The 13,784-nt window shown below is 33.3% G+C and overlaps 1 protein-coding gene across 1 annotated transcript in view; it reads right to left on the bottom strand.

The window, feature by feature from the left end:
* Nucleotides 1-13,416, bottom strand: part of LOC110374292 (octopamine receptor beta-1R) — a 64,123-nt gene extending 50,707 nt beyond the window's left edge. Inside the window, exon 1 of the mRNA XM_064040252.1 lies at nt 13,215-13,416. The gene's annotated coding sequence lies outside the window, so the exon portion shown is untranslated. The remainder of the gene's footprint in view (nt 1-13,214) is intronic.
* Between the last annotated feature and the right edge of the window lie 368 nt (nt 13,417-13,784).

Below are 13,784 nucleotides of genomic sequence, written 5' to 3'. Positions count from 1 at the left end.
AAAGGCTGATGATGATGATAACAAATATGGATAAAATTTGGAAGTAAGAAAAACACAAATGAAGTTATGTCTAGAATTCTTTTAGATTGAGATGGAATTTTTATTCATCTATTCTTCAGTATTTCGCCCTCCAACAATTCTATTACGCATTAAGTTATTTATCCATTCTGTTATCTCTATCCTCTTACAAAGACTTTAATCGTACATTTTACACAAATATTATTATTTACTCGTAACTTTGTCAAAGAAAGCTTGTTTTTATTCCATTTCAGTAACTAGTTTATTCAAGATGGTGAACCAAATTAATGACAAAGACTGTTCGTATTTTTGTAAATCTTTTTAACGAAGATGCTCGTTACAAATTCCAAACGAATTGTTTGAAAGAAAATAAAGTTATACATACAACAAACAAATAGATCTTATTATAAAAATTCCATCGCTTAAGTAGAGTTAGTCCGTTTTAAATAATTATTCCTGTTAGAAAGCTACGCTATTCCCGAGTAAAATAGACTATTTTTATCCCTTTATGCGAACAAGTTCACCCGGGGCGCCGGTGAAACCACGGGAAAACGGCTTGTATTTAATAATGTTACAGCCTTTTTATCGTCCCACTGCTGGACACAGGCCTCCTCTCACACGGAGAAGGATTGAGCATTAATCACCAAGCTTGCTCAATGCGGGTTGGTGATTTCGGACTTTAATAAATATCTTGTAAAATAAATTAGATATAGGTACTTAAATATTTTTGTACGCCGGTACTTGGTACTGGAGGATAATAAATTGAATAAAAACATCGTTAACATAGGTAAACCGAAGAACTTCAATATGTTTAGAATATATTAGCAATCACTTGTAGTTTATATGTATATTGTAATAGAAAGAATATCCCTCTCTTTGATAACCACTTTATTTCTCTTTAGTGAAATAAATTGTTTCTCTTAGGTTTTGTTGGGGATAGTATAAAATAATTAGGTACAGTCTAGACTACAGTAATAAATTTTCGGCATAAATATAATACATATTATAAGTAGGTAACAAATTAATTTCATCTTTTTTAGTAAAAATTAAATACGGATAAAAAATGTAACGGGTGACTTTTCCTGGTACAAATTGTTATTTTTCAGAGCCTAATTTTAAAGTAACATTGATAATATAAATCAGCCTCCAAAATACACCCTTATTCGCTGAAAAACCCTGAAAAAGAACATTAATTTCATATTTTCTACACATTTTTGACACATGTCATGTTTTATAGCTTACGACAAAAAATAAAAACACTTTTGTACTAAAAGAAAACTATTAATCAAATAATGATATTAAAAGCCAAAAGAAAAATATTTTTCTGAACAAAAACCCGACGGTATAGTTTTGTGCGTCCGCTAAGATTAATGTGCTAACTAATTATGTCCGCGACTGTACTATGCTCGGCTAACACTTGTGTGCCGAACTGTACAAAAACGATCATTTATTACCGTTGCGAAAAAGAGATGGAGAGATACGATACTTACGAAATAGAAAGAGAAAGAGAAAAGTGAAATAGAAAAATGTCGTGCCTTTTTCTAATTAAGTGAAAAGGTTTGAATAATGAAGATTTTGGATACAAAGTGAAATAAGATTACCTGCAGGTTGTTATTAAGAATTTGAAGGGACTTAACGAGGCACGAATCTTTTGTAAAATGTACATTTACCTTTATAAGTTTGAAATAAAATAATGAAGGCGGTTTTATTTTTGGATTTTAAAAATAGCCCTTAATTTATAATAATTCACGGAATCTTTTATTCGGCGTTCACTGACTGAATATTTAAACACCACTTAATGTCTTATTAAATTTTACTTTGCAAATATTTTTGGTTGGTAAAATAGTTTTTTCGGGGAAAAAATTTTACTTTTTCATTTTATATAACTTAAGGTTTAGCAAGCTTGGGAGGAGCTTGAAAACAAGAAATAACAAGAAATATTTTTCTCAAAAAAATATAAATCTCTCTCAATCCCTATACCCTACGTGGTAAGAAGATTCTGCACGAATGTTTTATACTATTTTCTCTTAATACGTTAAGGCAGCAATACTTAAAATTCTAAAGCTACGCACAGACTAAGCGTTCTTACTACGCTTACAACGAACTTAGGCGGTGTTACACCCCCGTGCCTGGGAGGGCACGTAAAGCCGACGTCCCCGAAAGCAACTCAGTACTTAGCAGAAATTGTTAAAACACCATGTCAGAGGCCGTCAGGTGAATTTGAAAAAACTCTGACACGAGTAAAAACCTACAGCGCATTCGATAAGAAGTAGAAGTGAACGATAGCTCAATTCCTACAGTATATGTATATTTTTGAAATTGTGTGTACTTCTGGGTACGCGCATGTAAGTTGGTACGTCTGTACGTAACTTAACATCATGAATAAATTAATGGCCGTCTCCCAGCCAAGACAATTAATCTGGCAGCCCAAGTAGGTGGAACATGTCATTCGTTCCGTTCCACGCATCTAACGTTACTAAGTTGCGTGTATTTCTGAAAGGCGAAACTTGAGCGTGAAATGGAACGACGCGTTTCAAGATTACAGTAAAGTTTCATGTGTTTTTGGGTAAGATTATAATATAATGTTTATTACTATGAAGGGGTTATTCAGTGGTACCTATACGTTATGGTAACCAAGGCTTTACCAGCATATTGTGTTACAACTTCATATTTTCCAAAGGCGATCTGAGTCCCGTCCCGAGGGAGCTACTTCCGTACCAGATAAAATATAGTCTCTATATCATTTAAACTGTAATACTATACAGTATTCAGCTACTTTCAACTAAGACTAGAAAGCGAACCTTATATAGGAAAAGGCTAGGCAGATTAAGGGTGCATTAAAATCTGCTGTAGTTTATGCACCAACGAGTTGCAAACATTCACATAAGTACTTTAGATTTATCCAGCTAAAGTGTAAATAACAAACTTAATAAGGGATGATTTTTCAATTATCAGTTAGTTGACTATCTGAGGAATAAATATGACGGTTTAACATATTATCTACACAAAAGCTATCAAAACGTCAAACATATTCTTCAGTTAAAAGTTATCTGGTGATTGAAAAATCGGCCCTAAATCATCAAAGTCATAAATTAAACTTACAACGAAATGAACCAAAAATCTAATTAAAAAAAACAATTGACAGTAGATCAAATGATCTACTTATGTTGCCATAGACTTTGGTTAAGTATGATGTTAACTACGTACTTATTGGCACCCAACATACGCAAACCAACTTTCAGACGCTAACGTTAATATCATTAAAACTGTTTGTATTTCCGATAACATGACAATATCCCAAGTTATTAATTAAGCCGTCGGAAATAATCCAATCAGTATCCTCGTGATGACACAATGATTCGCGATGAAAAATGAACGAAAATTCGGCGAAATTCGCAAAAAAAACGCTGACTATGTGATGTTTTTTGCAAACCGTTTTTTCGAACTGACGTAATTAATCCACGATTTTTTGCTAACAAAGGTATTTTTCAATTTAAATGTAGGTAAGTATAATTTGTAAAATTCTCATTAAGTTTACTGCGCGTTTTTACGTAGGTAGTGTTAGGACAAGTATTTACTTACGTTTATTACAACAAAGCTTTATTTATTTGGTGCGTATTGATGTCCAATAATAGTATTGTTTTGGATGTCAAATAGACTTCATTCAGAGATTCATTCTAAGATCATTGTAAACTCTTCCGAATCAGGTTAGACAAAAGACTGGGCACGAATGCAATAACATAGTTATCTAATACCGGGTGAGCCAATTACCATTTAATACGGACTTTTAAAATATGTACCTACGTATATGAACTTTAAAAAAGCTTGCATCAAGCGTTTCCGACTATTCAGCATGATGTAACTTACTTACCGGCTTACAAAAAAATCACCCGTTGAAAATTCAATAAAAACATTTTGGGCAAACAAATGAACATCTCTGTCAGCGATACATGTGTCGCCTCCCGGTATCACCCGCAACGCTGACAGCGACGAAATATATCCATTGTAGGTAAACAGATACCAACAAATGGCCGGTTTTCGACAGGCGAGTTATGGGTTTAAAGCTTCGTTCACACGGGTTAGCACGTAGAGAGAAAAGCACGTAACGTGGCAGACAAGAGTTTTCATGTAATAAAGCTGATGCACCTAGCACAAACACATGCCGACAGGCAAATAAGTAGAAAAGACGTAAATAGGTAATCAAAGATGTAGTCTTTGACTGTGTGTAATAGATTCTTAAATTATTTTGGAGAATGGTACGATAGATGTAAATATAATATGTATATGTAGTGTATAAAAGAATCGCTAAATAACAGCCGCACAAGTCGCTCATTCATACAGATTAAGGACATGCATGGAAGTGACTATCTTGTTCAAGGTACGTTGAACAGCTAGGTCCCACCAGGTCGTCAAAAGCCAGTTATAAGGTATCGTGTTGCCTGGGTAACTAAGTTGCGGAGGTCAGATAGATCAGTCGCCCCATTTAAAACATTATACTCGTAAGTCAGTAAAAGTAAGTCAATTATGATAATAATGGAAAAATATATATTTTGATGGCCACGTTCTTGTCTGGCACATCCATATGTAGATATGAACAAACCTTTATCCTCTCGCGAGTGCAATTAATAACGTCCCTGTGCGGTTGTTATAAATTCTGTGCGTAACGGAATTCAATATTCTGCTGAAAGTATCCATGAAGCCTTGTTGTTGAATGGACAGTTGACATTGCATAAAATGACTGCATTACGAAGACCTAGGCAAAAATATGGAGTTTCCCTTTCCCCAGTGAAGGTATGTAATTCATAGAGAAGTGGTAACGCCCATTCATTAACAAAACGGAGGGTTGCTTTACCTTGGTAAGGTTGTTGTGAGTAAAACCAACTAAGGCATAACGAATTGCTCCATCATCATTATCCGAGCCTTTACCCAACTATGTTGGGGTCGGCTTCCAGTCTATCTAACTGGATGCAGCTGAGTACCGGTATTTTGCAAGGAGCGATTGCATATCCGACCTGCTCAACCCAGTTACTCAGGCAAACTGATAACCCTTGGTAAGACTGGTTGTTACAAATCAAATCAAATCAAATCATCTTTATTTTCAGGCATCATTGGCCTATAGTTACACTTTCTGGTTTCTGACTACATGTAAAGACTGCCAAAGATGTTCAAATGAGCATACCTATAAGTAGAAATAAAGATGTTTAGATAGAAGAAACTCTGCCATAGTTAGGAAAAGGCTAGTCAGATGATGAGTGGTTATAGCCTCAGCTCTTTGTTTTCATATTTATTTCATTTCACTGTTTCTCTAATTCTACAATCTTCAACAAATGCAGTCATCTTCCACTTCAATAATCTCAATAGTTCCGACTATGTTAATCGGTATCAATGCGAGATGCATCGGTTTCAATGGCAATTGATGTTTGCTTCATTGAATGTTAAGATCTTGATATAAGATAGGAAATAGACCTTTATACTAGTGTTGGCTTTCATAAAACCACTTGTAATGAAACTTCACAGACAAGTGAACTTATTGAAAGATTAATGTCTTCTTGGTCTGTAGTTTTTAACCCTCGTCCCAAGGGAATTATTTCCCGCATCCGGATAACAAGTAACTCAAGATAGAAAAAGGTACTTTTTCAAGTGTGAAAACCAGCGGACAGATATGACAACTTTCACATTTATATTCCTAAGAATGTCTTCCCTAAATTATGTCCTAAATCTCTAAAACTGTCATGACATTATTTAACTGTGTATGCCGCTTATCATAAAACAATAGAAAATCTATTATGTGTCTCGTATATCTGCGCTCCGACATACAAGGGTATTATATAATTTATTAATTGAAAAATATCTACATATTTCATTTTCTTTTTCCTTTATACACACACACATACAAGCATGGAATTCTTCTGAGACAAGACTGTCTTATGTAGTTATTTATGCGGTACAAGAATAGCAAAAACTCCTTTGTAGTTGGTCGATATCAGGAACCGTCAGCTATCGAATACGTTTGATGTCTCACAATGATTGATGTCCACTATCTATTCCTGATCTCTGTTCCACTTGATTACGTATAGTTATTTTCGATTAGTGCGGTTTGTGTGTTTGTAAGTCTTAAAGGTTAAACCACGGTTTAGCTTAAGAGATCTTTCTTAAGAGTGAAAGACGAAAGAGTATTCAAAATCTGCCTAACTTTTTCCTAGTAGCGTTGGCCAACTGATTTTCATTGTTTTACAAGGAATAGCTACCTATCTGACCTCCACAACTGAGTTATCTTGAAAATCCGATACCTATTCGGTAAGACTTCTCAGACGACCGTAACGACTGCCAAAGATATAGATGTCACTAACGGGACAGTCAAAACGCAAAATACGTCTTCCGAAATACGAAGAATACCTACCCTATATCCAGCACGTATAAAAAAAAATAAGACCAAACTTGCAGTATTTTTACTAAATGAAAATGTTTATTTTATTTTTCCAATACAGAGTTTAGCTGCATTTTATTCCAAACATGTGCTACTTAGAAAATAAAGATAAATTGATCAATATAGACTTTATTTGATTTTGAAGCAAATACCTACCTAAAACTTTTTCAAACGGTATCATAAAATAAAAAACTAAAAACTGTTCTTAATTTAAAAGATTTATTTTCTTGTTTAATTATTGAAATGAAATGTAGATTCTGGAATTTTATTATTCATAGTTTTTCAACTTTTTTTCTGAATTTTTTAATTGAAATTCATCGCCATATTGTTTTTCTTGGAAAACAAATAAAGTTATATGTTACGCATGATTTTATTACTGAATTCAGTTTAATTTATTATCTTCGTTTTTGATAGATTGTTGGTTTTCGTTTTAAATGTTTTCGTAATATTAATGGTTTTATATCATTTGTTTTAATATATCTAATGATTACATTTGTGGATTTTATTATATTAAATTGTAAAGCTGAAATAATAACTAGGTATATCGAAATCATAACAATTATTAAAGTTTGTTTTGATGGTTCGATCTATCCAAATATTGTACCTAAAGATGACAAGATTTTTTGTCTGCTTGGACAAGCTTACTAATTAATAGTATTAGAACTAATCAGTGTTAGATAGCAAAATAATCGAGAAAGATAAAAAGCGCGGGTATACTATGGTTGGTACAATGTAATAAAACTGTCTATCCAACATATTTTTAGTTGTTTTACTTAATTTATGTTTGTAAAATATTACAAACAAGATAAGATTACACCCATTCCTGTATCTCAACTGCTTTTATCACACTTCATAATATACTTATAATAGCAAATATAGTAAAGTAAACACAACTAAATCTCATTCGACATATTAAAACCTTATTACCAACAAAACATTAACAAAATTACTCATGTAATTTTCCTTAATAAAAGGCATATTTGCACCGGTTATGCTAATAATCTTGTGAAACAATATTTGTGCTAGATAGTGTAAAGTAAGTACACAATAAATGTACCAGTTCATATCTTGTAAGGAATTCGTATTTTATTAGGTACAAGTAGGAAATAAGAGCTAATTGGTAAGATATTTTCATGTTTTTTTGTTTTTAACTGACTTTAAAATGAGGTTTAGTTTGACCTGTATATATGTAGGTATGTTTGTGCGTGATTATCCCACGTTTGGCTGAACCGATTTTGATATGGTTTTCAGCTTAGTAGGTATACCTACTTTTTCTATTTCAGTAATACTGAAAGAATTTTACATAATCTGGCCATTTATCAAATATGATGATGGAGCCTTTTGGCCGAGTGCGCGAAGTTGTTTCTATAGGATTCGGGTGAAACCGACGACGGGTCTATATTTCTTAAACACATGTCAAACGTCTGTTAAACTTATTTGTAATGACACCAAAAATATTTTGTACAATCGTTAATCTCTACGACAAAACAAACTTATCAAAAGCAGTAAAAACAAATATTCTTAACTTCTCGAGAAGTTGGTTGCTGACTCAAATTCATTGATCCCAAGTGTAATTACTCATTCTCGGCGACTCGTTTAAATAACAGTAACTAACTTTGTTTACATTCGAAAACAAAAGGCGACCTAACAAAACTATGACTATCAAAAAAACTTTTTCAAATGTGTACTTTCAAGTAGGTAGTATAATATGTATTGTATACGGAAATGTACAAATTATATTAGTACGTGTAGAAGGTATTATATTTTAAGAATTTTATGTTTAAAAAAAATAACAACTGGCAATTCTGAATTAATCTTTTAGTAAGACAGTCCATTTATTGATGATCACGTTATCCGTGTATGCGGAGTAGAATCCGCTAGTGGAAGCTAGTTTAATATTGAAACCTTGCTAAAAAGACTTTTGTTACAGCCCAAACCATAGCTACTAGCTAATAGCCTAAAAGCCTAAAACCTTTGTTAAACAAAAGGGGATTTGCCCATACTCACCGCACTAGGCGTGCGTGTTGGTGAGCGCAATGTGGGATATTTATTAGCTTCAGAGATGCTGCAGACCCTAGTACCAGCTTATGATATATTTGAATTACATATTAAAAAATAATAATACCTACACAAAACCTTACAAAAAAGCAAAACGAATATTGTATTGTAACTTATAACAATAACATTTATAAAAGGCTTCTTTCAAAGTGTTGGCTACATTCAATAAAACCTCTACAAGGCCTCACTTGGTTCTATAAAAAACCGGAAACACTGCATTTATAAAGAAATATCTTTTCGTTTTATCGTTACGGGTAGTCAGAAGCCAGTAAGTCTGACACCAGTCTAACCAAGGCGTATCGGGTTGCCCGGGTAACTGAGTTGAGGAGGTCAGATAGGCAGTCGCTTCTTGTAAAGCACTGGTACTCAGCGGAATCTGGTTAGACTGGAAGCCGACCCCAACAGAGTTGGGAAAAAGGCTCGGAGGATGATGTTAGGAATTAATGTCCCGAACATCCACATTTTAGCGCGCTACCTTCCTAAGATATTTTGCGTTATGACATCTCCTCTAGTCATTTTGTTGTCCATGATACTAACCGGCTCTGTTCTACAAGGAACCAGACCAGGAAATACGACTGTATTTACAAAATAATTAGTAAACAGTACCTTTTTTTCGTAGAAAACCAACTCAACTGCGCAAATAAAAGGGCTTTATCGTTAATCTTTATTTGTTTTTGTCTTACAGGTAATGAGACTACGATTCTTTTAATCAGTAATGAGGTTGGTCGCTAATTGTCTGATACAGTTTCCTTACACATAAATGTGTTTTTTTTTTTTTCAAATAATGTTGGGTTTTTGGGTAATTATTATTAATAATAGTGCAGATTATGAGGCATTTGAAATGTAAAGGTGAAAGTTTATGTGTATGTTTGTCACTTGTTCTCGTTACAAACATACATACACTCACACACTCAAAGTGTGCAAGCGACTGCATGTATTTAGATTTCGATAAAACCTGGAAGTAATATCCTGACAACAGAACATACACATTCTTCTTCTTCCTCCTGCCCTATTCCCATATAAGGGTACTTTTTATCCGGGTGCAGGAAAAAGTCACATCTCAAAAGAAATAAATGGGAAGTGGTCTGAAACCTTTGGCTTAACCTTGTTTAAAGATAATAAAAATTAAAATCAGTTTTATGATTTATCAAATCGTTTGCATTATCTTTCGCGCTCATTTAATACATACCCAAATCAAAATATTAATTAGATAAATATTTAGTTCTTATTAAACTTCCTTATCAGGTACTTGCCCAATCAGATAAAAACCTCTCATAATAAAACTGTCATTTGATCCACTCTGAATATTTTTATCTACAAGGAAAAAAAATAAATCTTTTCATACAATAAATTGGATTATCTGAAAAATCTTTTTTTGATTATTCTGCCTAATATACCTAACCCAACAGATATTTTATTTATATTTGTTGCTTTATTTATGACTTTTGAACCCATTAAGATGAGTAATTAATACATTATTTTAAATTGACAGGGCTGATGTCTTTTTAAGATTTCAAACGCCTTATATAAAAGGTTAGATATTTTTATGATATTAAGTTAGGTACAATGACTTAGGTACTTAGCGAAAAATACCTCTGGTGATTTTAAATCCATGCACTCTTGAGCACGAAAGAAAGAAAAAAAACCTGAGTATTACCCCGAGTCTAGTTGTTGAGCAACATGACAGAAATAATAATCTTCAGATATTTTGATTAAACCCTTAAAAGAGGGCTAACTTAACATGAAGACCACTTAAAGATTATTGATACATAACACAACTTGAGATCATTCTCAATACTCAATTTCTATATAAGCATTCCATATGTTATATAGGTGGTACATTATGATTAGAAACAATATGGACCTTATAGGGCACAGCTTAAAGAAGTTGGAGAATTCATAAAATTACTTCAACCATAGTTTCTTTTCCATAAATATCGGTAGGTTTTGATACTATTAAACCACAAAACGCCTAAAACCTAAACATTTTGTAATTAAGTATAAATACAATTCTAAAACGTTCTAGTAAACAACTTGAAACTGATCGGCGAAGTAATTAAATCGTTTAAATATTTGTAAGGAGTTTCTATTGCTACTTCATAAGGTACTAACCTCTTTAACACTTTTCATTTCAGTCTTAACATCTTGATTGATTTGAAATGATAGTGGGCGGAGAACTTGGTATAGTAAGTTCAACTCAGTTGTGCGCGCGGCCTTATGTGTGGGTAACCCTTGTACATATACAGTGACTTTGTGTGCGTGACAAGAGGTACAGTCGGGTACAATACAGTTATTTAGGGGTTGTATACGGGGGTTTAAAGAAAAACAGTTATTACGTAATTTAATGTTTATTTATTTATAATGATTATGAATCGCTATTTGAAAAATCAAATGATGAATTTTCGGATTCGCTACTCTCCAAGGAGAATTATAAATTCTGACTCCAATGTCAAAATGTCTATAGTATTCTTCTTTTTTCTTTTCTACATGTCGACAAGTATTACGCCACATCCCTTCATCAATTTGACTTAAACGTTCATTTATGAGTTTCATTATTTTGTTATTTTGGTCGACATTATGCGAAGAAATATAACTTTTTAAAATTCCCCACACATTTTGTTTACATTATTATACTAGATTATACCTCTTTTTACATTCTTAGTCCACACTTTTATTTATTGTCCACGTACCCCGAACTAGAAAATATGTACTTAAGGAGTATTCAATTCTTAGATACTGTCAATGTCAATTTGAAAATACGTATGAAAAAATAATGAAAAACTATATTTAACAATAAAAAGCTTTGAATGTCGTTTTATTTTTTGAAACGCTTTATCTGACTCCTTAATTTCTCCGCGAATAACTAGTATTTTCGTAAACGACTGTACCCATAAGAAAAAGTGATAAGAACACGTCATGCTCGGACGACGTCACTGTCACACGAACGAAAGTTGTATATTTACAAGCCGACGCACACATAGGGCCGCGCGCAAATCTGAGTTGAACTATCTATACTTTTATCTCTTATTGATGTTAAAGTTTTTAACCAGATAATCTTTTAATTGATATATTTTTCTGAAAGACCAACATTTTTTGGTTTGGGATCCTTAATGATAGAATACATTTTTCGCTACACAAAAACATCTAGACTATAAAGTCTGAAATCACCAACCCACATTGAGCAAGCGTGGTGGATTAACGCTCAATCCTTCTCTGTGTGAGAGGAGGCCGCAGCGCAGCAGTGGGACGATAAAAAGGCTGATGATGATGAGTCTTGACTAAGACTTAATGATGAATTTTCAATTGGTTAGTTACTTAAAATGTTTTCAATGTTATAATAAATGCGTTTGATTACAATACAAGCCGATTAGATTCATCCTTAGTAGTACTTACAAAGCTCAATCATCTTTATAATTTATCTACATAATTACAAATCACTTGCAATTTCTACATACTTGGCAAGTTCTATTGCACCATTAAAACATGAAAGATTGTCTTAATGCAACTCAATACTGCACCCAACAGTCAGAAGTGCATTTAAATTGTTCTTAATACACAGAGTAGGAACACTTATTTATTGTATGACCTATCCAGCATAATCTAAAGAGTTTTGGCAAACAGTTAAGTAATAAAATTACTAAATATACCTACCAGAAGGTCCTTTCTCTATATGATAAGAAAGAATCTGGTATTTTGAAAACTATCTACTCCATCATCAACTATTTTATCGTCCCACTGCTTGGTTGCGGCCTCCTCTCACACAGAGAATTGAGCATCAATCAACACGCTTACTCAAGACGGATTTATCAGAATAAGAATGCTTCATTATAATCTGCTGAGCCTTTCCCCAACTATGTTGGGGTCGGCTTTTAGTCTAACCAGATGCAGCTGAGTACCAGTGTTTTACATGGAGCGACTGCCTATTTCACCTCCTCAACCCATTTACCCGGGCAACCCAATACCCCTACGTAAGACTGGTAGTCAGACTTACCGGCTTCTGACTACCCGTAACGACTGCCAAAGAGGTACAAATGATAGTAAATAATCCCTGATTAACATAGGGTATATTTCCACCCGGGAAGAAGTTCCCACGGGAAGTGACTAAAATCGGGGTGCCAACTAGTAGGTATTACCATAATATGGTAAATTAAAAAGGTAGGTATTATATTATAAAGGTAAAATCTATACTAATGTTAGTAGCAGCATAATTATATACTCATATGTGTGCAAGTGTGTATGTCAGCCCGTTAAATAATTTTTAAGTGGTAGGTACTTAAAAATAATTGTTTCAGCCTACAGCGGTTTGGTTCAAAGGTTGTATTTCATAACGTCGATAATAACTGGCGTTTATGTTTTTATACTTGAATTTTTGGTGGGTTTTTCAAATTAATTTTAATGGTTTGTAATTTTAGTTTTAGTTTTTTGATTAATATAAAAAGGTCTTAAATATAAAAATCGGAATAAAAAATACACTTACATGATTTTGAATAATTAATGGTGGACTTATTAATAAAACAATAATTTTAATTAGTTCGGTTGTTATTTGTATTTATTATACTAGATACCGGAGTATTTACTTATTTATATTATAAACTTTGTATATAAATAGGAAACTAAAATTAATTTAAAAAGAAAACCTGCGTATTCATTGCCAAAATCTAACAATAATCCCTTTCGAAAAAACTTAAAAACAATTTTAAAAAGAACTTACCACAATACCGAAAAAAAAATCCACACACACACTCAAAGAAACTCACACATACACACTTATAATAAACAAACAAAAAATATATTATGACAACACACGTACACACAAAGGATCACTTTCGAATTTCGAATTTGGTTCGCGATTAAGGCGGGGACAGACGTGCGACCACCGCACGACGCGACGCTAGACTGACGGGAGTCGGGAACTGAAAGAGCTGCAGTGTATTATTTGCTCATAGCGCAGGTTTGTCCGTAAGCCGCACGTATGTACACGGTCTTAGTGCAGTCTAGTTTCTTGGAAAACGATGCGGGTTTGAATGTGTGATTATAGTTTTTAAGTTCTTTTAGGCATTTGGGTAGGATTTGATTTCGTTTTACTGAAAGAATTTTATCTGTAATATCTCGGAACATTGCTATGGAAATACAGTAGATACTTTTCTAGTATGTTCTACTCATGAAAAGCAGAAAAATATTAAAACTTTAAACGATATAAAACACACAGTCCCACCCGCGTCAAAGAACAACTTTTCGTTTTTGTAGTCTATGTTCTTTCAATGGCTTTCTGTGTATCAAA

The sequence above is a fragment of the Helicoverpa armigera genome, chromosome 21 (assembly GCF_030705265.1).
Source record: "Helicoverpa armigera isolate CAAS_96S chromosome 21, ASM3070526v1, whole genome shotgun sequence".
Lineage (NCBI taxonomy): Eukaryota > Metazoa > Arthropoda > Insecta > Lepidoptera > Noctuidae > Helicoverpa > Helicoverpa armigera.
Note: the sequence above shows the minus strand (reverse complement) of the source record. Positions and strands in the feature narration are given on the sequence as shown.